The sequence below is a fragment of the Triticum aestivum genome, chromosome 6D, assembly GCF_018294505.1.
Source record: "Triticum aestivum cultivar Chinese Spring chromosome 6D, IWGSC CS RefSeq v2.1, whole genome shotgun sequence".
Classification (NCBI taxonomy): domain Eukaryota; kingdom Viridiplantae; phylum Streptophyta; class Magnoliopsida; order Poales; family Poaceae; genus Triticum; species Triticum aestivum.
In genome coordinates this window covers 371,776,057-371,803,482 of record NC_057811.1, presented here as the reverse complement: position 1 = coordinate 371,803,482, position 27,426 = coordinate 371,776,057, and positions in this window count along the sequence as shown.

The window sequence follows — 27,426 nt, the reverse complement described above, 5'->3', positions numbered from 1 at the left end:
ATATAAATTAATAGTAATGGATGCAAATGACAGCGGTGCTCTCCAACTGGTGCTCTTTAATGAGAGGATGATGACTCAGCATAAAAGTAAATAGATAGGCCCTTCGCAGAGGGAAGCAGGGATTTGTAGAGGTGCCAGAGCTCGATTTTGAAATAGAGATGAATAATATTTTGAGCGGCATACTTTCATTGTCAACATAACAACAGAGAGATCTCGATATCTTCCATGCTACACACATTATAAGCGGTTCCCAAACAGAATGGTAAAGTTTATACTCCCCTTCCACCAACAAACATCAATCCATGGCTTGTCCAAAACAACGGGTGCCTCCAACTAACAACAATCCTGGGGAAGTTTCGTTTGCAATTATTTTGATTTGATTTGCTTAGAGCATGGGACTGGGCATCCCGGTGACCAGCCATTTTCTTGTGAGTGAGGAGCGGAGTCCACTCCTCTTGAGAATAACCCGCCCAGCATGGAAGATACAGACAGCCCTAGTTGATACATCAGCTATTCGAGCATACAAAACAGAATTTCATTTGAAGGTTTAGAGTTTGGCACATACAAATTTACTTGGAACGGCAGGTAGATACCGCATATAGGAAGGTATGGTGGACTCATATGGAATAACTTTGGGGTTTATGGAAGTGGATGCACAAGCAGTATTCCCGCTTAGTACAAGTGAAGGCTAGAAAAAGACTGGGAAGTGACCAGCTAGAGAGCGACAACAGTCATGAACATGCATTAAAATTAATAAACATTGAGCGTGCAAGCATGAGTAGGATATAATCCACCATGAACATAAATATCGTGGAGGCTATGTTGATTTTGTTTCAACTACATGCGTGAACATGTGCCAAGTCAAGTCACTCGAATCGTTCAAAGGAGGATACCACCCTATCATACCACATCACAACCATTTTAATAGCATGTTGGCACGCAAGGTAAACCATTATAAACTCCTAGCTAATTAAGCATGGCATAAGTAACTATAATCTCTAATTGTCATTGCAAACATGTTTCATTTATAATAGGCTGAATCAGGAACGATGAACTAATCATATTTACAAAAACAAGAGAGGTCGAGTTCATACCAGCTTCTCTCATCTCAATCAACCCATCATATATCGTCATTATTGCCTTTCACTTGCACGACCGAATGGTGTGAATAATAATAATAGTGCACGTGCATTGGACTAGGCTGGAATCTGCAAGCATTTAATACAAGGGAGAAGACAAGGTAATATGGGCTCTTGGTTAAATCAACAATAATGCATAAAAGAGCCACTTCAACATTTTCATTATGGTCTTCTCCTCTCACCCCCCAAAGAAAAGAAAAGAAATAAAACTATTTACACGGGAAAGCTCCCAACAAGCAAAAGAAGAACAGCAAATCTTTTTGGGTTTTCTTTTTAATTATTACTACCACAAGCATGGAAAGTAAACTAGCTAGAAGCTACAACTATTTTTTTGGTTTTCTTAAGGTTTTTCAAACACATAAGAAGAAAGCAAGAAAAGAAAATAGACTAGCATGGATAGTACAATGAAAAAGTATGAGCACCGACAAGTGGAATGAGTGTGTGAACATAAATGTAATGTCGGTGAGAAATACATACTCCCCCAAGCTTAGGCTTTTGGCCTAAGTTGGTCTATGCCCATGGATCAAAGTTGTAGTTGGGGTCGTACTGAGATGCAGCAGCTATTGCCTCATGAGCTGCCGCTTGGAGGCGAGCTGCCTCCGTCCTCCTCTTATACTCGTTTGCCTCCTCCCTGGTTATAAAATATCTCCCTTTTGCCTGAAAGTCAAAGAAAGTAGGAGCAGGGAGAGCAACATGGAAAGTGCGGCGCCTGTCAAACATTAGTCGGTACTGGAGAGGCTGTTCATTCCTCTTAATAATTGATGGCGAACCATAGCATCATAATCTAGATAAACGGGAGGCAATTCCATATCATTTTCATGTATGGGTATCTCAAGAAAATTAGCCACACGGGTTGCATAATTCCCACCAAACAAGTCTTCGCTTAAACCATTATTATGCAACCTTCGCGCAACAATGGCCCCCAAGTTATATTGTTTATCTCCTAAAACAGCACTCTTCAGAACACTAAGATCTGGGACACACATGTGACATGCCTCATCCTTACCGTTTATGCATCTACCTATAAAGAGTGCAAAATAATGTATAGCAGGAAAATGAATGCTCCCTATGGTAGCTTGTGTTATTTCCCTAGATTCCGCCACAGTGATACTAGCAAGAAAATCCTTAAACTCAGATTTGCGAGGTTCACTACCATTACCCCACTGCGGGAGTTTACAAGCAGTATTAAAATCTTCTAAGTCCATGGTATAAGATTTATCATAAAGATCAAATAAGATAGTGTGAGAATTGTGTGATGATGTAAATTTAAACCTTCTCACAAAGAATCAGTTAGGTAATAATATTGGGGGCACTTATCTGACACGAAGCCCACAAGTCCAGCGTTACGCACATATGCATCGAATTCCTCCTTAATGCCTGCTTGGACCATAAAATCTTCTGACGGACATTCACAAGGCCGCACTTGAGCTTCTCTTGATAGTTCATAGTCCGGCTCACGTATCGCGAGCCTGGGTCCTTGCTTCTTTGAGGAACCACCTTGGTACATTTTCCTAAACATATTTCTTCCTCTGAAAAATTTCTGAAATTTTTAGTGACTCAAAATAAAAGTGAACCAAACTCAGCAAGATTGATAGCAACTACTCCCACAAGTGCCTAGAGACTATATCATGCATTAGAATTACTTGGGACCATATAAATTTGACATGCAAGCTCAAGAACAGGGTCACCCAAGCAACAAAATTTTGCAATGAATAAAGCACTAGAACAAAAACTAATTGGACCATTGGAGGAGTCACATACCGAAGAACAATCCCCCAAAGCAGTTTTGTGAGTGGAGCTTTGAGCAAGGAGACCGAAAATCACAGCAAGATGAGCTAGAACTCGTGCTTGAGCTGGTTGGTGATTTTTTTGGGAGGAATAAGAAGTGTGTGGGTGCTGGAATAAGTGGAGGGGGGCCACCAGGGGCCCACGAGGCAGGGGGCGCGCCCAGGGGGGTGTGCGCGCCCTGGACCCTCGTGGCCAGGTGCTTGCTCCCCCTGATGTGTTCTTAGTGCCCGATATTCTCAAATATTCTAGAAAAATTCATATTTCATTTTCGGGGCATTTGGAGAACTTTTATTTTCGGGTATTTTTTTATTGCACGGATAATTCAAAAAACAGACAAGAAATACTAATTTTGCTTTATTTAATCTAAACAACAGAAAGTAAAAGGAGGGTACAGAGAGTTGTGCTTTCTAACTTCATCCATCTCATGCTCATCAAAAGGAATCCACTAACAAGGTTGATCTAGTCTTGTTAACAAACTCTTTCCGAATAACATGGGACCGGAGAAATTTCGAATAACACTAAGTTACCTCAACAGGGATATGCACATCCCCAACAATAAGAATATCATATTTCTTCTTGACGGTAGGAAGAGGAAATTCAAAACCTCCAATAGTAATAGTTAAAAAAATTCCAATAGAATTGATACTTCGGACTTGAGGTTGTTTCCTCGGAAAGTGTACCGTATGCTCATTACCATTAACATGAAAAGTGACATTGCCTTTGTTGCAATCAATAACAGCCGCTACAGTATTCAAAAAGGGTCTACCAAGGATAATCGACATACTATCGTCCTCGGGAATATCAAGAATAACAAAGTCCGTTAAAATGGTAACGTTTGCAACCACAACATGCACATCCTCACAAATACCGACAGGTATAGCAGTTGATTTATCGACCATTTGCAAAGATATTTTAGTAGGTGTCAACTTATTCAAATCAAGTCTACGATATAAAGAGAGAGGCATAACACTAACACCGGCTCCAAGATCACATAAAGCAGTTCTAACATAATTTCTTTTAATGGAGCATGGTATAGTTGGTAGTCCTGGATCTCCAAGTTTCTTTGGTATTCCACCCTTAAAAGTATAATTAGCAAGCATGGTGGAAATTTCAGCTTCCGGTATCTTTCTTTTATTAGTAACAATATCCTTCATATACTTAGCATAAGGATTCAATTTAAGCATATCAGTAAAGCGCATACGCAAGAAGATAGGTCTAATCATTTCAGCAAAGCGCTCAAAATCCTCATCATCCTTTTTCTTCGATGGTTTAGGAGGAAACGGCATGGGTTTCTGAACCCATGGTTCTCTTTCTTTACCGTGCTTCCTAGCAACAAAGTCTCACTTATCATAACATTGATTCTTCGATTGTGGGTTATCAAGATCAACAGCGGGTTCAATCTCTACATCATTGTTATTGCTAGGTTGAGCATCAACATGAACATCATCATTAACATTATCACTAGGTTCATGTTCATTACCAGATTGTGTTTCAGCATCAGAAATAGAAATATCATTGGGATTCTCAGGTGTGTCAACAACAGGTTCACTAGAAGTATGCAAAGTCCTATCATTTTTCTTTTTCTTCTTCTTAGAAGGACTAGGTGCATCAACATTAGTTCTCTGAGAATCTTGCTCAATTCTCTTGGGGTGGCCCTCAGGATACAAAGGTTCCTAAGTCATTTTACCCCCTCTAGTCATAACTCTAACAGCATTATCATTCTTCTTATTATTTAATTCATTGAGCAAATCATTTTGAGCTTTAAGCACTTGTTCTACTTGAGTGGTAACCATAGAAGAATGTTTACTAATGAGTTTAAGTTCACCTTTAACTCTAGACATATAATCACTCAAGTGGTCAATCATATAAGCATTACGTTTCAATTGTCTACCAACATAAGCATTGAAGTTTTCTTTTTTGACAATGAAATTATCAAACTCATCTAAGCATTGGCTAGCAGACTTATAACGAGGAATATCACCTTCATCAAATCTATAGAGAGAATTTACCTATACTACCTGTGTCGGGTTATCAAGACCATGTATTTGTTCAACAGGCGGCAAATTAAGACCATGTATTTCTTCAATAGGAGGTATATTCTTAACATCATCGGCTTTAATACCTTTTTCTTTCATAGATTTCTTTGCCTCTTGCATATCTTCAGGACTAAGAAATAGAATACCCCATTTCTTCGGAGTTGGCCTAGGAGTTGGTTCAGGAAGTGTCCAATTATTTTCATTAGTCAACATATTATTCAATAGCAATTCAGCTTGATCAACTGTTCTTTCCCTGAAAACACAACCGGCACAACTATCCAGGTGGTCTCTGGAAGCATCGGTTAGTCCATTATAAAAGATATCAAGTATTTCATTTTTCTTGGGAGGATGATCAGGCAAAGCATTAAGTAATTGGAGAAGCCTCCCCCAAGCTTGTGGGATACTCTCTTCGTTCATTTGCACAAAATTATATATTTCCCTTAAAGCAGCTTGTTTCTTATGAGCGGGGAAATATTTAGCAGAGAAGTAATAAATCATATCCTAGGGACTACGCACACAGCCAGGACCAAGAGAATTAAACCATGTTTTAGCATCACCCTTTAATGAGAATGGAAATAACTTAAGGATATAGTAGTAGCGAGTTTTCTCATCATTAGTGAACAGGGTGGCTATATCATTCAATTTAGTGAGATGTGCCACAACAGTTTTAGATTCATAGCCATAAAAAGGATCAGATTCAACCAAAGTAATTATCTCAGTATCAACAGAGAAATCATAATCCTTATCAGTAACACAGATAGGTGAAGTAGCAAAAGCAGGGTCATATTTCATTCTAGCATTCAAAGATTTTTCTTTTAGCTTAGCTAGTAATTTCTTAAGAACATTCCTATCATTGCAAGCAAGAAAGTCTCTAGCATTTTCTTCATCCATAACATAACCCTTGGGCACAACAGGCAGTACATATCTAGGGGAGAATCTTCATCATCACTTTCATCAACATTATCAGTTTCAATAATTTCATTCTCTCTAGCCTTAGCAAGTTGTTCATCAAGAAATTCACCTAGTGGCACGGTATTATCAAGCATAGAAGTAGTTTCATCATAAGTATCATGCAAAGCAGAAGTGGCATCATCAATAACATGCGATATATAAGAATTAATAGTAGAAGCAGGTTTAGGTGTCGCAAGCTTACTCAAAACTGAAGGTGAATCAAGTGCAGAGCTAGATGGCAGTTCCTTACCTCCCCTCGTAGTTGAGGAATAAATTTTGGTTTTCTCGTCTTTCAAGTTCCTCATAGTGACCAGCAGATATAAATCCCAAGTGACTCAAAGAATAGAGCTATGCTCCCCGGCAACGGCTCCAGAAAATAGTCTTGATAACTCACAAGTATAGGGGATCGCAACAGTTTTTGAGGGTAGAGTATTCAACCCAAATTTATTGATTCGACACAAGGGGAGCCAAAGAATATTCTCAAGTATTAGCAGTTGAGTTGTCAATTCAACCACACCTGGATAACTTAATATCTGCAGCAAAGTATTTAGTAGCAAAGTAGTATGGAAGTAACGGTAATGGTGGCAAAAGTAACAGTAGCAGTTTTGTAGTAATTGTAACAGTGGCAACGGAAAAGTAACTAAGCAAAGAGCAATATGTGAAAATCTCGTAGGCATTGGATCAGTGATGGATAATTATGTCGGATGCGATTCCTCATGCAATAGTTATAACATAGGGTGACACAGAACTAGCTCCAATTCATCAATGTAATGTAGGCATGTATTCCGAATATAGTCATACGTGCTTATGGAAAAGAACTTGCATGACATCTTTTGTTCTACCCTCCCGTGGCAACGGGGTCCTATCGGAAACTAAGGGATATTAAGGCCTCCTTTTAATAGAGTACCGGACCAAAGCATTAACACTTAGTGAATACATGAACTCCTCAAACTACGGTCATCACCGGTAAGTATCCCGATTATTGTCACTTCGGGGTTAACGGATCATAACACATAATAGGTGACCATAGACTTACAAGGTAAGATCAAGAACTCACATATATTCATGAAAACATAATAGGTGATCAATGTTAGAATGGTGATTCGATAACCAATGGTCTAAGAATGAAATATCGACCATTAACTTCAAAGTAATAGGGTTGCTAAAAGTTTTGAAGTCGCACAGCATAGTTCAATTGTCGGTTTTCCGGTTAGAAACAACACGTGGACCAAGGAATGAACAGATATGGCAAGAAGTATCACCTGTATCAAGAATTCTTAAGAGGTGGTGAAATTCTCACGACATTTTTGACATAAAAGATGGTAATACTCCAAGGTAAAGGAGAACAAATGCTGGATAGCAAGGATCTCAAGGTATACACAAAACACGAACAAGTTTGTGTTGAACGGAAAGCAATAAAGTGGTCCATGATAACATGAATCATCGAGGGCAAGGATGGTATTTCTCATCATGAATTCAATTGATATCCTGGAAGAGCTCAGAATGCTAATGATGATCATGACAAACTTTGTCTAGAGGCTCCATGAAGAAGCAATTGAACAGCGGCTACATCAAGCAACATGACTAATGCAGCAAAAGATTATTGGAACCACGGATGCGACACCAACTCGGAATCAAGCTTGTTGTTCGAGGTGAAACGATAAGACAAGGAAGATCGATGCAAGCTTAGCTCATCGCCGAAAGTGGTGCTCTGGGAATAAGGACCAGGTAGCACAGTTAAAATCAGCACGATACTGCTACAGCCGATCAGGCTAGAAATGACGTGATCGAGTACAAACTTGTAAGTAAAGAAGATTACTAATAGTTGTTTAATCGCGATGCGGACTCGGTTCAGTTATCGGTGTCCTTGAGTGTTTAATGACTCAGAGCCCGTGAAAAAATTGGAATCAGTGAGAATGTAGTACTTGATGGAGAACTCATAAGAAGTTATGCAGTTCCGTGATAATCTCGAGATACCAGGGTGTAATACTCGACGAAAGATCAAAGTAAAGGTTGGAGTGGTGTATTGATCCATAGAAGACAAGTGCTTAAACTTGCCTGAGAAATGGGATCAAAGAAGAACATATGGTCGGAACCACAATTGTAAAAGGCCAGATCCCAGATATAAGATAAACTTATACCAAGAAAAAAATGATTTAAGAGAGGCTTTAATGATAAGATCTACATCATGTCCATGGGCATGAACACAAAGTTCAAGGTCGACTCCGACTTCTCCAATGCATAACCTTTCATTCACTTCTCGCGTTCGATGAAGTTGTAGTCTTGAAATTTTATCTGGCAAAATACCAGAAGAGTATGGCTAGTGAAAACTTTCACGTTCACACATATTAAAGAAGGCCTAGGTCAACCCATCGGGGCATCATGGAAACATATACCACAAGATTCAATAGTAAATATCACCAGCTCGAAAGCAGAGCATGGTTGGCCAAATCAGAGTATAGGATTTACCAATAGTATTATGTATCAGGGAAATAGCTCACAAGGTGATTAAATCTGAAGGACACTGTCGGATAACAATCCAACAAAGGACTTGATGGTCCACAAAGGATCGGATGTGAGTATCGGTACTCAACCAGAAGAGGAAAGAATGCAAATGCAATAGGTTATGGAATCATCTGAATAATTCAAAGCTTAAATGCAAAGGAATTATGATTCCAAATCAAAGGATCGGAAGCAGACGCTCTGATCGAGGATGGATAAGTGGAATAGACTTAGGGGCACAATCGACGGCAATTTGATTGGTCGAGAACCAGCTCATGTTCAAATGACATCTGAGACGGAAGGATGAATCCTAGGATTCATCTGAGGATTGTAAGCAATCGCAACATATTGAATCAACGGACTCAAAATGATAATGACAAATGATGTCAACAAGATTACTAGACTTATGGGATTACCGATAGTGTAAGCAAGCAAGAATTTCAAGGGCAATAGGCTGCTGAGGATTTTCGGAAAATCAAATGGTATTTCGAAGACTTTTGTGAAATACATGAATCAACTGGGGGTGAGCGGATACTCGGTAAGCGTGAGAAATTATTTGCAGGTGTATTCACGCTGAAAAGAGCTAACAGTAGGCACAAAGTATTCTCGGAACAATAAAGAGAATTCCGGGGTATCTTGTAAAAACAGGATCAACGGGGAATGAATGTAAGAATGGAAAGTGTGCATAGTTATCCATAGGTGTTTATCGATGGAAGGGAATTGCAAAAGCGATGGCACAAAGTCTCGAGAGAACATCATAGAGTATCTTCAGAATCTTCTGGTGCAGCAGACGATCATCGGTAATAAGGTGCTCTCCGGGTGAAAGTGATCACGAGATCCTAATGTTAGATTTAGCAAAATTTATTTAACCCGAATACAAGAGAGATCAGAGTCCCAGAGTATAGACGAGGAAAAAAAGATCCTAATACCACCCAATGGCGACGTGGGCCCATGGGCCACACAGCCATGTTAGTAAAATAGTTTTCATCGACTAGACTCGACTTCGGCCAAGGAGTGTGGAACGGGATTCCTACAGGCAGTCGGCTCTGATACCAACTTGTGATGCCCCTGATTCAATCGTACACTAATCATACACGCAAACGTGTACGATCAAGATCAGGGACTCACGGGAAGATATCACAACACAACTCTAAAAATAAAATAAGTCATACAAGCATCATAATACAAGCCAGGGGCCTCGAGGGCTCGAATACAAGTGCTCGATCATAGACGAGTCAGCGGAAGCAACAATATCTAAGTACAGACATAAGTTAAACAAGTTGCCCTAAGATGGCTAGCACAAACTGGGATACAGATCGAAAGAGGCGCATGCCTCCTGCCTGGGATCCTCCTAAACTACTCCTGGTCGTCGTCAGCGGCCTGCACGTAGTAGTAGGCACCTCCGGTGTAGTAGGAGTCGTCGTCGAGGGTGGCGTCTGGCTCCTGGGCTCCAGCATCTGGTTGCGACAACCAGGAAGAAAGGAAAAGGGGGAGCAAAGCAACCGTGAGTACTCATCCAAAGTACTCGCAAGCAAGGATCTACACTACATATGCATGGGTATATGTGTAAAGGGACCATATCGGTGGACTGAACTACAGACTTCCAGAATAAGAGGGGATAGCTAGTCCTGTCGAAGACTATGCTTCTGGCAGCCTCCATCTTGCAACATGTAGAAGAGAGTAGATGGTAAGTTCACCAAGTATCATCGCATAGCATAATCCTACCTGGCGATCCTCCCCTCGTCACCCTGTGTGAGAGCGATCACCGGGTTATATCTGGCGCTTGGAAGGGTGTGTTTTATTAAGTATCCGGTTCTAGTTGTCATAAGGTCAAGGCACAACTCTGGGTCGTCCTGTTACCGAGGATCACGGCTATTCGAATAGATAAACTTCCCTGCAGGGGTGCACCAAATTATCCAACACGCTCGATCCCCTTTGGCCGGACACACTTTCCTGGGTCATGCCCGGCCTCAGAAGATCAACACGTCGCAGCCCTACCTAGGCACAATAGAGAGGTCAGCACGCCGGTCTAAATCCTATGGCGCAGGAGTCTGAGCCCATCGCCCGTTGCACACCTGCACGTTGCGTGGGCGGCCGGAAGCAGACCTAGCCTCCCTAATACAAGAGCGGGCATTCCAGTCCAATTTGGCGCGCGCCGCTCAGTCGCTGATGTCAAGAAGGCTTCGGCTGATACCACGACGTTGAGTGCCCATAACTGTTCCCGCGTAGTTGTTTAGTGCGTATAGGCCAGTGGCCAGACTCAGATCAAATACCAAGATCTCGTTAAGCATGTTAATTGATGTAACCGCGGACACCGACCAGGGCCAGGCCCACCCCTCACCTAGGTGGTCTCAACCTGCCCTGTCGCTCCGCCACAAAGTAACAGTCGGGGGCCGTCGGGAACCCAGGCCCACCTCTACCGGGATGGAGCCACCTGTCCTTTCAGCCCCCTCATCGGAACCACTTGCGGGTACTCTACGAGCTGACCCGACTTTAGTCACCACATGTATCATGTATAATATGTATGTAAGTATATACCCGCGATCACCTCCCGAGTGATCACGGCTCGATAGTATAGCATGGCAGACGGACAAGAATGTAGGGCCACTGATGAAGTAGTAGCAACCTATACTAAGCATGTAGGATTGCAGGTAAAGGTATCAGCAATGACAGGCTATGCAGCAGAATGGGATTAACCGGAAGCAGTAACATGCTACACTACTCTAATGCAAGCAGTAGAGAGGAGAATAGGCGATATCTGGTGATCAAGGGGGGGCTTGCCTGGAAGCTCAGCCGAGAAGGAGGGGTCGTCAGCACCGTAGTCGTACTGGGTAGCGGCGGCGTCGGTCTCGGTGTCGAACGAGAGAAGAGGGGGAAGAAACAATAAATATAATGCAAACATAAGCATGACGATGCATGACATGACAATGAGTGGTGCTAGGTGTGCCCTAACGCGGTAGGAGGTGATACCGGCGAAGGGGGGAAACATCCGGGGAAGTAACCCCGGTGTTTTGCGTTTTCGGACAGATGAACCGGAGGGGGAAAGTTGCTTGTTCGCTATTCTAGGGATGTGTGGTGTACGAACGGGCTACGTATTCAGATTCGTCTCGTCATTCTGAGCAACTTTCATGTACAAAGTTTTTTCATCCGAGCTACGGATTATTTTATATTAATTTTCAAAGTTTTAATCAATTTATAAATTATTATTATGAAATCAATTCGAAATAACATTATTGCATCAGCATGACATCAGCATGCCATCACCAGTCAACAGAGGTGTTGACTGGGTCAAACTGACATGTGCGGTCCGCATGTCATAGGCTGTTTAGTTAGCTGGTTAATTAAACAGAGTTAATTAGTTTACCTAATGGTTAGGTTAATCTAAACAGAATTAATTTAATTATTTATTTATTTATTTTTAGTTCTTTCTTTTTAGTTGTCTGGGGCGTGGGGCCCCTAGTTAGTTGTCTAGAGGGCCATAGCGGGTGCGGGCATCCAGCGCTAGCGAACGGGCGGAGCCGGGCGACGGGCGCCAGCCCGCCCGATAAGGCGCTGCGAGGCGAGGCACCCACCGAGGCAGCGGCGGGGCGCGCGCGGCCGCCAGCAAGTGGCGGTGGGGCGCTGCAGAGGGAGCAGGGTGGCCTTGGCGAGCCACGGCGGGGCTCGGCCGGGAGAGGTTGGCGCGGGCCGGAGAGGCCAGGGGTCGCGGACGCGTGTGGGCGAGCGGGGCTGTGGTCGGGGCATGGCCGGTAGCGGCGGCGCAGCAGAGCAGTAGAAGGCAGCGGCATCGGAATAGCACCAATAGCAGCTACCGGCACTAGTACGCGCACACACACAAGAGCTCGAGCTCCCATCCATGGCGGCCGAGCGCGCGACGAGCAGCAGCAAGTGCGGGTCTCCTCGGGTGCGGCCAGGGGTGCAACGACCGCGGGTAGGGAGCGGGGCGTATGGCAAGGCGCAGCAGTGGGCGCGCACAGGGAGGCCAAGGTGGCGCGGGAGTGGGCGAGTACGCACAGGAGCGGAGCTCCGGCGGTCCGGCCATGGTGAGCTTCGGCCACGGCAGAACAATGGCGAAACAGAGGAGATTCAAGGGGAGAGAAGGGGAATCGAAAGGGGGGCTCACATAGAGCCTGCAGATGTGCTTAGTGGGCTCGGGGAAGGCTCAGAGGTGCCGGAATCGAAGGCGAAGCTCGACGGGGCCGAGGAAGAAGAAGGCGGTGCGGGGCTCAACACAGTGGCTCCCGGCTCTGTCTAGTAGCACCGGAGGGCGTAGGAGACGGCGGCGAAGATCGACGACAATTCGGCGAGGCGAGAGGCGGTTGGTGGCTGCGGGATCGATGCGACAATGGTGACGATTGCGTCGGGTGGCTCTTCAGATTGGGGAGGAGAGCGAGGGGAAAGGGGCCCTGCGGTTCTAGGGTTAGCAGGGGCATGCCGGGGCAACCTAGTAAGGTGCCAGGGGACCTGGATGGCCGCCCCGTGGCCATCCGCGGCCACGGACGGTCGTTCGTCGTCCACCTCTCCCCTGATGAATAGAGGTAGGAGACAGTGGGGGGTTGGGCTGGCTTAGTTAGTTGGGCCTAGTGGCCAGCTAGGCTACGGCCCAGCAGGGGGGTTTCCTTTTCTTTTGTTTTTGTTTTTACCTTTATTTGTTTTACCTTTTATGTTTTAGTTTCGTTTCCTATTATTTTAGTTTTAGTAAAATTTACACGTAGCATCTAAATTAGTATTTCAACTTAGTCCATAGTCACAAAAAGCCTAGTCCTTAAATAAATTAGTTTGACATTTTATTAATTACAAAAGGTATTTAAATAATTGTTTTTACTGCTGTTTTATTCATCTAGCAGTATTTAAACATTTTATAAAGGTGTGGTTTCTCCACCATAATTACCTATGCAATATTTGGTTCACTCCGAACATTTTAGTTTTAACACTTGAAAACTTTTATTGTTTGCTTGAATTTGAATTTGAATCGTTTTCGAACTAACGCGAGATTAGCAACAGTAATAGAAGTGACGTGGAATCATTAGTAGAGAATTACTGTAGCTTAATTATCCGGGCGTCACAGTGGCTTACGTTGAAGCTGACAACGAAAAGGCACATCAAGATGCACTGGACCTGTTGGATGAGGAGCGTGATATCGCGGCGGCGCGTTCGGCGATTTATCAGCAAGATTTGCGTCGTTATCACAGCCGCCGGGTCAAAACCAGAACTTTTCAAGAAGGCGACTTAGTGCTCCGGCTCATCCGGGATCAAACAGATATGCATAAGCTATCACCGCCTTGGGAGGGAACTTTTGTGGTCAGCAAGAATCTGCATAATGGGTCATACTATCTCATCGACGTTCGAAACCACAAGGATTGACGTAAGTCGGAGGAGGAGACCCGTCGGCCGTGGAATATTGCCCATCTTCGACCCTACTATACTTGAGCCACCGGCTCTCGTGATGTACATAGTTTGATGATGTATATATTATAAACAGTATAATAAAGCCGGCATCCCTGATAATTCAGGGCCTCTGTCGTTTCACTTCCTCGAAGCTGAGTCTTTATCATCATCTTACATGTTCACTTAAGAGGCTTGACGCCCAAACTACAGGGACCAAAGAGAGTTGGATGCATAGCACAGCTCAAACATAGGTCCCTAATGAGCACAGCTTGTCAGTATGTCACTTGGGGGCTTCCTGTTCAAACATAGGCGTATTCGACGAAAGAGAACATAGCGTTACTGCCCTCTTGACCAGGTTTGTTCAAACATAGGCGTATTCGACCAAAGAGAACATAACCTTTCCGGGTCATCCTACCTGTATACCAGCTGCTTCAACTCCATCGGGTAATCCCGATTGACCCGTCGAACTCTTAACGATCAATCTTTACGGCGTATTCGACCAAGACCTGAGCTTGTTAAGGTTCAAACGGCGGCTTGTCATGTGAGAGCACGGCATACAGATAGTCAGGATAGGGCCAGGCTTCATCAGCCGCCTTCCTTGAAACTTGGATAAATCAGCCCGTGATGCATGCTGTTACTCTGACCCCGCGTACTCCTGATAAGTCTATCTTTGAGCAAGACCTGACTTTATCTGGGTTCAAATGTCAATTGGGTATTGTGAGTCAGGCTCACGGAAAGCACGTACCTTCCAGTGGCTCGGGATAGTTTCATCGAAGAAGACACTTTGGCTTGGCAGCCTACAAAAGCCTCGAATTTCTTTTGATTTCTTATTTATATTCTACGATCTTTTCTTTGCCTTCTGGTTTTTTACAAGCCGTGCCCAGCTGCCCTACTTATGGCTCATATTTGAAGCATCTTTTGGGTCTCTATAACCCGCCAGGATGGCAGACTCTAAGTCGCCAGAGTATCATACTCTTATGTTTAGAGTTACAGCTCTAACACCTCTAACTGCACGAAGTTGATAAGCCGGCAGTATAAGCATATACTACAGGTATGACATCTTATTTAACAATTGTCAGACCGGCCCTGGTTGTGGACTATTCATCCTCAGTGGCTTCAATAGGGTATCACGACCTGCCCGGCGGTAAGCCGCCAGGGCATTTGTACTTTCTTTGTGTGTAGGACAATAATCGATCAGATCGGCATAAATCAAATATTATCATAAGCATAAGGTGATGTTTTCTCACAATGGTGATCAGCAGTCTTGCGCAAAAAGCAGAAACGTGCACGATGGCACGGCAGATTTAAGTTTTTACTACCCTATTACATGGCTCCGTGAGCCGAATGAGATCGAGTATTTTTTCAAGGATCAAATATATAAACCGCCCGGCGGTTCAATCTTCTTGGCCTTGCTGACTGGAGGCCTCTGGGTCATCCCTTTCCGGTCCTTCGTCCTCCTCCGCCGTCTGAAAATTTGGAGATGACCAATCGATGCCAGATAAAGCTTGAAATCCAGCATCGTCATCTATAAGATCAAACGGCTCAACTTCAGGGGCAAAAGTGTGCTTACGGATTGGGGGGATTAAGTCCATCACTCTATACGCTGGGGTTGGCATCTTCTGATTCTCCTCGTTGTAAGCCGGATGGTACTTTGAAAGGTCTGCATCATTGGCAATCATAGTCGCCATCGGACGTATTTCTTTCACACAAGCCGAGAAGTCCTTCTGATCAAACGGCGTACCATCTTCTTTCAAACTTGGGTACCCAGTGGCTACCTCAGACGGTTCAAGCTCTGGTACCCATGCCTTGGCCCAGCTCAAAGCCGTCATAGCACCGGCTCTTGCAAATGACCGCTTCATTTCATCAATCCTGGCTGGTAGCACGGAAAGTCTTTTCAAGACATCTATCAACAGTGTTGGTGCTTGATTAGTCGGAGAGATTGTAGCCAGTGTATGCTGAGCTCCAGTATACAACTGCTCGACAAGGGTATAGACCGCCTTCAGCTTTACAAGCATATCTTGGTTCAGGTTGCTGCTCCTAGGACCTAAATAAATCACAGATTGGTTAATGCCGGTTTATATTATCACGACAAGTATTCACTTTTGATGAATAGCAAGGCGACTCACCAAAGATAGCAGAAACCATCTGAGATACACGGTGTTTTAAGACGGTGAGCTCAGTGGTTACCTCTTGAAGAGTTGCCTCTGCTTTTTCAGGTCGCTCTGTTAAAGCGGTCTTTTCCCCAGCCCAAGTGTTTTTCTCAGCCTCAAAACTGGTCTTTAGTTTTTCCAATTCAGCTATACTAAACTAGAATTTTGACTCAGCTTTCTTGGTCCCAGATTCTTGGTTCGCCAGCCGGATCTTTGCATCATTTAACTGTGACTCAAGTTCAGCAGTAGCATCCTGTATGAAGCAGAATTAAAAATACATTTATATCCGGGTTACAAGAGTATAAGTCCCAAGTCTTTTGCAAGAAATAACCCTTGGCACTTGGGGGCTAATGTCTGTCAAAGAATTTCTTTAAGTAAAACGGATCTTATGAATAAAGTCCCAAGCACTTTGCAAGCAAGACTACTTGGCACTTGGGGGCTAATGCATATCGCTTGTATCTTCTTAATGATGAGCCGGTTGTGCTGTAAACAGTCCCAGCCGACTCATGGGGGCTACACAGATAAGCTCTCCTTTCTTAGACAATGGTAAATAGGACCGGCTCATTCATGCTGATTAAACCGGCCCTTGGGGACTACGGATGCAATGCTAAATTGGTTAAACATCCGGTTTACTTTTAACTATGACAAACCGGCCTTGGAGGGATTCTATGACAGAAGCTTATGGATTATTCTAAGTCTACAGCCTATTCAATTTTGTCATAACCAGTAGACTTGGGGCTGGCAGGATGTACATATTATTCAAAGTGGGAAGTTATACCTCATACTTTTGGTGCTTTTGTTTCACCATATCAACTTCAAGATCGTGGCTGGAGTGTACTTGGCTGAGATAACCAGAGAGTGTCTCACTGCTACTCAGTTGTGCATAATGGGAGACGTCAAACCTCATCTTCCGCCTTTCAATAACCTCTTGCTTGGCAGTATGCTTGGCCAAAGCTATTGGATTTCCCGATTTTGTAAAGCCGGTGCCAGTGATCAGAATATCATCAGTATGGGTCTCCGACGGCCTAGGTGGACTTGATGGTGCGGGGTTCGAAGAATTAATATTGGTGTCACCAATACAGAGATCCGGAATCTCAGGTGAAACATCAGGGGTAGGATCATCTGGTTGTTTTTCGGAAGCATCAGGTGCAGAGACTTGTTCTTCCGGTTCAATAACTTTAGGATCCTCAGCTGGCTTGGAAACCTTTGTTTTCTTGCTAGGCTTTGCTTGTCCGCTTCACAGGTGGTGACAAGTCAGTATAAGTATAAAAGTATAAAGAGTTACAGAATATAAGGTAATCATTGTTACCCAGGGGCAGTTTTAAAAGCCCGCAATTCGGTTTGCGATGAATCACCAGAGGAAGAACGAGCAATTTCCTGGTCAATTGAATCAACAGAGTTAAGTGGTAGACAAATAAGACCTGCCAGTGGGTAAAAAGAGTAAGTTGAAAAGAACCTCTATTGGGGATATTACCACTGGGCGTAAACCGGCTAGGAGAGGCCGGGTTAATCCCATAAGTAGTTCATCTGTATCTGAAGCCTATGAAGACAGACGGTGACGCTTCATGAAGGCCCAGGGCCCAAAGCCGGTTTAAGGCCTGTAGACACAAACCAGCATTGTTATGTAAACTTGTGTTGTAAGATAGAGGTAGCAGAGACCGAGCCGGGCACGATTATGAGCCGGCCTCGGAGTCTGTAAACCGACGGGCATCAACCCATGTATATAAGGGGACGACCCGGCGGTGGTTCAGGGACAACACACAACACCTCGAGACTCAGGCAAAGCGTATTCGCTCCCTGGTCATCGAAACCCCATCAATTCCATCACAACTAGACGTAGGCTTTTACCTTCATCGTAAGGGGCCGAACTAGTATAAAACACTCTTGCGTCCCTTGTCCGCTTTAACCCCTTTAAGCTAACCCGTAGCGATGGCTCCACGACTAAGTCCTTTCTCTAGGACATCTGCCGTGACAAAACCACGACAGTTGGCGCCCACCGTGGGGCTATCGCACGATGGTTTCAAGTTCTTGGAGGGCAACTTCGAAGGACTCAAGGGTTACGCTGTGGGCCGGATGACCAAAAGTCGTGGCGACAAGCTCTAGATCGGCGATGCAGGCTGGGGCCCCGAGGCCGGCTCAATCGAGTACGGGTACTGGTCCCCTTTGGTGGCATACACGTCTTCATTGGCAAGATCGGCGAAACGGGCCCTGAGCCGGACATCTGCACCGACCTCGTCGAGACGGCTCGGTGTGCGAGACCTGCCCGGGTCAAGCCTATCATGAAGCGTGCCTTCGTGGGAGTTATCCGTGGAGGGGAATCTGAGGATAGATCGGAATCTGGTGGTGAGACCGTCGTTTATTCCGGCGACGAGTCATCGACCGGAGAGACCGAGTCGTTATATCAGTTACAAGATAGCCGGATTGGGGGCTGTTCCGATGGCGACAGTATTCCAGACCCCTTTGATCTGCCAAACCGGGTTGCGGTCTTCATGGCCGGCACGCAACCGGTGCTCCACTCTTCGACCACAGCGGCGATGATTTCCGGATCAGCGGCGGCGGCAGCGGCCGGGGCAGGAGGCCCTGTGCAACCACCAGCTTAGGTTCTATCTGATTTGTTTGACGCGTTGGCAACGCTGATGGCGGAGGTTAACCCAGCGGATCAGTATGCACACAATGTGGAAATCGCGAAAGCGAAAGATCAGATCACCCAGGCCAAAGCCGACTTAGCAGCTGAGGATACCAGGATAGCCGCGGAGCAGGCCGCTTTGGATGCACAAGCTTACCGGATTATGCTGGATCAGAGTGCGTCGAATGAAGTCCTGAAGAGGAGGCACTGATCTCGCCTGCCGCCGGTTTATGACACTAGAAATCTCTTTAATACCCCAGGAGCAGGGACTAGTAATCCGCAGGTGGTAAACCGGACGGAGGCACCGGGGGCGGGAGCGCCGGTTCAGCCACGTTTGGTGGATCCTCCTCGTCAGGACAATATTGTGGCACCGCATGTCCCCACGCCACCGGGTCATTATTCTAACCCGATGGACAACATTGTCGCTGCAGCTTCACGGCTGGCGGCCATCCCGATCGAAGGCGATTCTCCAGCGGCAGTCGAGACGCGTCGGGTTAAGGAGCTTCTTCAGACAGCCTTGATTCAACAGGAGGCTTATTCGTATAGTCGCGATCGGATTCATTCCACTCCCCGTCCAAGCAGGAGTTACAGCAGGCGTATGGATGAACCGGCAGTGTCAAGCAATGCGCGGAACTGTGATCAACCCCGTGGCAATAACCCGGCGGGTGGTGCTGGTGATGCTCAGGAGGTGGTGAACCGGGCTCGGGCACGCAGAGAGGCCGAGTTAGCGGTGCAGCATGAAGCCCGTCAGCTTACTCTGGTTCATCCAACCACATCAGTGGAACCAGGAGTTACCTCTAGTTCCTTGGGAGTGCCATGTCTTGTCCCAGCGTTGCGCAATGTGCGCCTACCCAAGGATTTCAAGGGCCCGCGCAAGGTGCCGAATTACACCGCCGATTTATCCCCGGAAACATGGGTTGAAAGCTACGAGATGGCCATGGAGATGCTGGATGTGAATGATGCGGCTTGTGCGAAATACTTCACCATGATGCTAGAAGGGACAACCCGCACTTGGTTAAAGAGCTTACCGGCTAATTCTATCAGGTCATGGGCCGAATTGAGAGCCCGGTTTATTCAGAATTTCAAGTATACATGCAAGCAGCCCATGTCAATTATGGACTTAGCTGCCTGTGTCCAGGAGGAAGGAGAATCAACAACCCATTGGGTGCGCCGGGTTTCGGAGATTTTGCATTCATCAGACCGCATCAACGCTGACACCGCAGTTTTAACCTTGGAAGGCAATTGCCGGTTTGAACCCCTGAAGTTGAAGTTGGGACGGCTAAAACGTCATTGTAATGACATGGCAACCCTCATGGCTGCACTGGTGAGGTATGCCGATTCTGTTAGTACCAAGGATCCCGAGTCTGACGATGATAAGACAGGGAAGGGAAAGAAGAGCGGCAACGCCAAGGGGCAGCACCACAACCCGGCGGGTCATGGAAACGGCGGCAAGCGTAAAGCGGACCACGGTTTAGACTTTGTGGCTAACACTAATACACATGACAAGGGCCAGCGGCGTAAGGGTAAGCCGCCCCAGCGCGATGGAAGGCCAGATCCTAATCCGGACCGTTTCTCTTATCTGTTGAACCAACCCTGTCCAAAGCATGGGACGAAGGAGAACCCGTCCACACACCTCTGGAAAGATTGTTACATCATTCAAGAGTTCAAAAATTCTGATTCTTTCCGGTATGATCATGGACCAGGAGGCAGTTCGGGCCCCGGATCTCATGGGCCGGGTTATGGTGGAGGAAATTCCGTTTCAGGCTTCCACGGTAATCAGGGTGGACATAACAATAAAAGTAATCAGGGCAATCAAGGTGGCTATAATCATCAGGGCAATCAGCAGCAGCAGCAGCAGTCGGGTTACCAGAGCAACCCGAAGCAATTGAATAGCGGACAGTATCATGTCTTCACCACTAGCTTGGACAAGCATGATCAGAAGCTTCATAAAAGGGCGGTGAATGCCGTTGAACCGGCGGTGCCCCGTTATTTACGCTGGTCTGAGCAGCCGATTGTGTGGAGTAGAGAAGATCATCCATCCCGGGTTGACAATCCGGGTCATCTGGCTCTGGTGGTGGCACCTCAGGTGGGAGGTTATAAGTTCACTAAGGTACTGTCACGACCGGTTTTCCAATAAAAATATTTATTGAGAGACCGATCCCTTTTACGGACCAGTAGAGAAGAATTCCTTCTTACTGGTAGACAAAATCTTGATCACAGAAGAAAATACCAGGAGTACTGAATATAATACAAAGTTGAGCGGGGACTGCTCAACAATTTATTACAAACACACCAATAATACAGAAAGGCGGATAGGGTGGCAAATCTACTGACTCACGATAAAAGCGGGGGTGGGTATATCACAGCGAAGTGGGTGATATGACTCCTGAAAACTAACAGCTCTTCGAGCGTCGGAGTGAGGCTCGAGGAGACTTATTGCGGGTGGCGGAAGCGTATATGATACAAGTGACCAATATCCAGGATCGCACGGGACTGACTGGGATTCCTCTAGGCGTCGGACTCACTATCAAACTCTTCATCCAAGAGATCGCCTTCGTCAACATCTGGCCAAATCAACAAGCCAGGTGAGTACTATGAAAGTACTCGCAAGACAGTTCGGACATAAGATATAACAAATGTAAACATGATGCATGCGAACAGATTATCAAGTGCAACCAGACGAAGGGACAAAAATGCGTGGAAAAATAAAAGAGAAGTCGGGCGGTAGTCCTCCCGAAATCCCAAAATAAATACTGAGGGCCAAACGAGTGTCTGAATGACTCCTCGAGAGGAAAATACAAGAATAACAATGCCGCAGTCGGGCGTCAAGGCGACACCACATAAAGGGCTTATATTGAAAGAATAAACAACAGTGCATGCCACAGTCGGACATCTGAGCGACATCACATAAAGGGATTATATTGAAAGTAAATAACAAGAGTGCCACAGTCGGACGTCTGAGCGACATCACATAAAGGGCTTATATCAAAACTAAATAACAAGAGTGCCACAGTCGGACGTCTGAGCGACATCACATAAAGGGCTTATATCAAAAGTAAATAACAAGAGTGCCACAGTCGGACGTCTGAGCGACATCACATAAAGGGCTTATATCTTAACTCAATAATTCAGTAGCTCAAGAATATAATTCATTACAAGTACGAGGTAAATAAAAGGTTAGTCCATCCACAGGAATAACAATTAAATTGGGTTTACCACTCAAGCTTGTTCACCGGGGATTTACCACGAGGATTGACATAGATATGGGTATACTGGCCATGGTCCTTGACCATAGATACGATGACTCGGAAGGATTGACTCTGCAGAGTTTGTACTTTAACCACAGCCAACGGATTTCAGTAGTCACGGGGACTAGTTCCGTTTACGGTGTTTTGGAAGAAACACATCTAACCAGTACACACCCATTCAACATTCCGAAGCCAGGAATCACCCTCGGCAACGTTCAAGAAAAACCTTGAGACGGGGAGGCTACAACCTCGCGTAGCATGGGATCAAATTTATATACGCGCGCTCTAAGGGGTGCCCCCCTCTCGGTCCCAACCGGAAACACCCATGCCCCCTGACCGGATGACTGGCTTTAATCCAGGGCCATGGAACCCTCATCCCGGCCCCTCTATTTGGTGTGTACTCGGAAAGAGGTTACCAGCTTACTAAACCGTATTCTTGGCAGAAAACATGTGGCGGCACGGAAAAGGGGAAGAACGATAACGTGACTCAGTCCACGTTAACATCGGAGTTTATCGGATATCGTAAGGCTGGCATGCTACAACAATACCACCTTACTGCCTTTCATGTCACCACATGACTAGGCCATCTCTCATCAGAGATCACAGTAACTTTGGAGCACACGGATAGTTGCCTTACATGCAACGAGATACTCACCGATGCTCATATGCCATGCACAAACCATTCAAGCAAACATGCAAAACACCCGTCATATCAAAGGTTCGAACATGCTTGCCTGGTTCGGAGAAGTTGGTGTCTAGCTCGGCGAAGTTCGCGTCTCCGTCACCTCTTCCGGAACCTACGGTATAGCGAAAACGTATACTAACGTGAAAATCATCACGTGTATAAAAGTTGTCCCAAAAATTATCCAAATAAATACTATAAAAAACTAGACAAAAATATAAGACTGTCAGAAAAAGAATCACTCAAAAATCACTTTTTATTAAAAAGTTATAAGGGTTTTTGTCCAGGGACTAATCTGTGATGAAACAGAAAAGAACCAGGGACTTAACTGAGAAAACAGAAAACGGTTCGAAGAGAAACGCGCCAGCCCACAGAGAAAATGTACTTGCCCGAAGGCGCCAACGGAAAACGCTTCGGGGAGAGAAAGAAGAGAGGCTGACGTGGGGGTCCCACATGTCAGGTTTAAATCCTCGCCGGCGCCCAAAGACTGCGGTGGTCGCCGGCATCGAACCACGGGGAGTCAGGGAGATCGGAGTGTACCAAGAGCTTCAGCGTGTCCTTCCGCATCGGTGGGTGGTGGACTTGGTCGTCGGAGAGCACCACGTCGACGGCGACAATTTCTCCGGCGGACGGCGGCTCGGGCGATGGTGGAGAACTCCGGTGGGCGCTACAAACTCCGAATTGAAGCGCGGGTCAGGAGAGTGGATGCATAAGAGAGCTACTAGCAAGAGTTGGGGGTTAGAGGTGCACGCACAGGAGCGAATCGAGCTGGATCCCATGGCGGGTCGCGGCGGCCGGAGTTGAGGAAGAAAGCTCTCCCGTGGCTCTACCAGTGGCTAGGCGTGGTCTAGGTGGAGTGCAGAGGTGGTGTGGGTTTGAGTTTGAGCTCGGGGCCTCTATTTATAGACGGATCGAGGGGGTGGCCGTGAACGGGATCGCTCCGGCGAGCAATTACGGCGAGGCAATGGCTTGGCAGGGAGCTTAAGTGGCCAGGCAACATCAGGGAGGTGTACTGGTGCCGTTCCCCTGCTAATCTTGGTCGGTCTTGGCGTAATGGCGCCGGTCCTCGACGGGGTGGCCATACGGGCACGGCGGCGGCAGAGAGCGCGCTCCGCGCCTAGCGGTTCACGACGAGGGTGGCAGCGCGCACTGGGGAGTGGGTGGCCACGCGGCGGCCTCCGGTGGCTTGGGCGGCGCTGGGTGGCGCCGTCCACGCTGCGCTCCTCTCTGGCGGCCGCAAAGCCGCCGCTGCCGTCGGTCACGGGGCGGCGCACCTCCTCTTGCTCGTCGCCGACGCCCGCAACCTTCCAGGTGCTCGTGCGGTGCAGAGGACAAGGGGGAGGGGACGGGGAGCAAGACGCCACAGCGACACTGGCGAGATGGACAACGAACACTGAAGAAAACGACAGTGCACTGAAACTGTTCTCTGAACTTAACTGAACATGACAGCAACAGTGTCCAGTAGGTGTTCGACGAAATGATTTGGCAAGAAGAAAATTTTTCCTGGAGCTGGGACTTGGTGAGGTGACCTCTCAATGCACCCAGAGGCTGCCTGATTTTTCTCGGATTTTTAGGAGAAGGATTTAAATGAATTTCATCAAATTTGGCAAATGAGGCCCAAACTTGCAGCAAGTGTAGTTTGAAAAAATTGAACTGAAGACCAGTGGATCTTCATGGATCTTGGTTGAGGGTTCAAAGGACTAGCTAGGGGAATTGGTTTGGAGGCAAAATTCAAAGCAGAAAGGGTAGCTCCTTTGAAAACCTCCAAGGATCAAGATAGAAGGCAGAAATAGTTTTTGATAAGAAATAAATGGGAAAAATTATATGGAGAGGTTCAACTTGCTGTATTTGAGGTACATCATGATCCAAAGGTGGGGAAAGGTTTATGGAAGTGGATTTCCACTTGGGTCATGGCAAGAGGGATTTTTGAAAAGGAGGAAAGATCACTCAAAAGTACCATAGTGCCATTTAAAAGATTTCAAAAGAAATTTTCCTAAGTGAAAAGCATTTGGTTTTGAGTCCAAGTAAAAAAAAAAGAAAAACCTCCAAGACCAAAATCAAGTCTTGGGTGAATCCAAATAAAACACTTGCCATAAAAGAAAGTTTATGAGAAGGTGGGTTCTTTAGAAGAAAATTTTTTAAATACCCTCCTCAAATAAAATAAAAGTTTTGAAAAAGCCAAATAAAATTTTGGGTGTCACAACACCTACCCCCTTAGGAAAAATCTCGCCCTCGAGATTTCAGTTGATCCTCAAATAGATATGGATATTCTGCCTGAAGGAAATCTTCTCTTTCCCAAGTAGCCTCATCCTCAGTGTGGTTGCTCCACTGGACCTTGAAGAATTTGGTTGTTTTCTGACGGGTCCTCCATTCAGACTCTTCCAATATCTTTACTGGCCGTTCTCTGTAGGTGAGATCTGGTTGCACATCAATGCTCTCATGAGACACATGCTTTTCCGGGTTACTCACACATTTTCTCAATTGTGAGACGTGGAATACGTCATGGACGTCTGACAGCTCCTTGGGTAGGTCTAGTTGGTAGGCTACTGTGCCTCTTCGCGCAATCACACATAATGGTCCAATAAATCTCGGGGCTAGCTTCCCCTTAATTTTGAACCGTTGCAGGCCCCTCATAGGAGACACTCGTAGGTATACGGAGTCACCGGGTTCAAAGCTGACCTCACGATGTTTTTTATCGTAATAGCTCTTTTGTCGGCTTTGAGCTGTCTTGAGTCTGTCCCTGATCTGTTTAACCTTCTCCTCGGCCTCCTTGAGCATGTCTGGGCCGAAGATACGACTGTCACCTGTTTCTGACCAATTTAGTGGGGTACGACACCTCCGTCCGTACAATGCTTCAAAGGGTGCCATTTGCAGGCTGGCCTGGTAACTGTTGTTGTAAGCAAACTCGGCATACGGCAAACTTTCTTCCCAACTGGATCCATAGGTGAGCACACAGGCTCTCAGCATGTCCTCTAAGATTTGGTTTACGCGTTCCGTTTGTCCATCAGTCTGAGGGTGGTACGCTGTACTGAATGCTAGTTGCGTGCCCAGAGCTTGTTGTAAGTGATCCCAAAATTTAGAGACAAATTGAGTGCCTCGGTCGGATATTATAGTTTTTGGGACTCCATGCAGACAGACTATACGAGAGAGATAAAGCTTGGCTAGCCTTTGAGTGGAGTAGGTCGTCTTTACGGGAATGAAATGGGCTACCTTGGTTAGCCTATCTGTGATGACCCATATGGCATCATTTCCGCGTTGCGATCGAGGTAGTCCGACGATGAAGTCCATCCCAATCTCATCCCATTTCCACTCAGGTATCCTGTTTGGTTGTAGCAGCCCTGCTGGCTTTTGATGTTCGGCTTTGATGCGCTGACATGAATCGCAACAAGCAATAAATGCGGCTATATCCCTTTTCATACCGTGCCACCAAAATCTTTCCTGAATGTCTTTGTACATTTTGGTTCCTCCAGGGTGGATCGAGTATGGAGCAGTGTGGCTCTCGGTTAGGATTTGTTGCTTGAGTTCCTCAATGTTCGGGACGCAAAGTCTGTCCCCGTACCATAATATTCCTTCACTGTCTGTGACGAACTCTGAAGCCTTGCCAAGGCTCATTTTCCTCTTTATTCCTTCGATGCTGGGGTGCCCTTGCTGAGCCTTCTTGATTTGTTCCATTAGGGTGGGATGTATCTCCAGATTCGATACAGTGCCTTCAGAGACCAACACCATGTTGAGTCTAGCGAACTCCTGCTGAAACTCAGACCTCAAGTTTTGCGGACTGTTGTTGTCTGGTCTGGGGTTCCGACTAAGAGCATCTGCCACTACATTAGCTTTCCCTGGATGGTAGTGAATGCCGACATCATAGTCCTTGACCAATTCCAACCAGCGTCGTTGGCGTAAATTTAGCTCTGGCTGTGTGAAAATATATTTAAGGCTCTTATGGTCCGTATATATTTCACAACGATTTCCCAACAGAAAGTGCCTCCACTCCTTGAGTGCATGGATGACCGCTGCTAGCTCCAAGTCATGAGTTGGATAATTTTCCTCATGCTTCCGTAGTTGCCTGGAAGCATACGCGACAACTTTGCCATCCTGCATCAGCACACATCCGAGGCCCTTCCGGGATGCGTCACAATATACTTCAAAACTCTTGTGTATGTCTGGCACAGTTAAGACCGGTGCGGTTGTTAGTTTCTTCTTGAGTTCTTGGAAGCTTTTCTCGCATGCTTCCGTCCATACAAATTTCTTGTCTTTCTTGAGCAACTGTGTCATTGGTTTTGCCACAGTGGAGAATCCTTCAATAAATCTTCTGTAATATCCGGCCATTCCAAGGAAACTCCGCACATCTGTCACGTTGGCTGGTGGCTGCCAGTCAAGTATGGCTTTGACTTTCTCTGGGTCTACGGCCACGCCTTCTTGGGTTAATATGTGGCCTAGGAAACCAACTTGCCTTAGCCAAAATTCACACTTGCTAAATTTGGCGTACAACTGATGTTTCCTTAATTCTCCCAAAACAATTCTGAGATGCTCAGCATGCTCTTCTGGTGTCCTTGAGTAAACCAGAATATCATCAATGAACACCACAACAAATTTGTCCATGAATTTCATAAACACTTTGTTCATGAGGTGGACAAAATATGCGGGGGCGTTCGTCAGTCCAAAAGGCATCACGGTGAACTCATATAATCCGTATCTGGAGGTAAATGTTGTCTTAGGGATATCTTCTGTCCGTACTTTCAATTGATGATATCCCGATCTCAAATCAATTTTTGAGAACACCTTGGCTTGTGCGAGCTGGTCAAACAAATCATTTATCCGTGGCATCGGATATTTGTTTTTGATGGTGACCATGTTGAGAGCTCGATAGTCTATACACAGTCTCAGTGTCCCATCCTTTTTCTTGGCGAACAACACTGGTG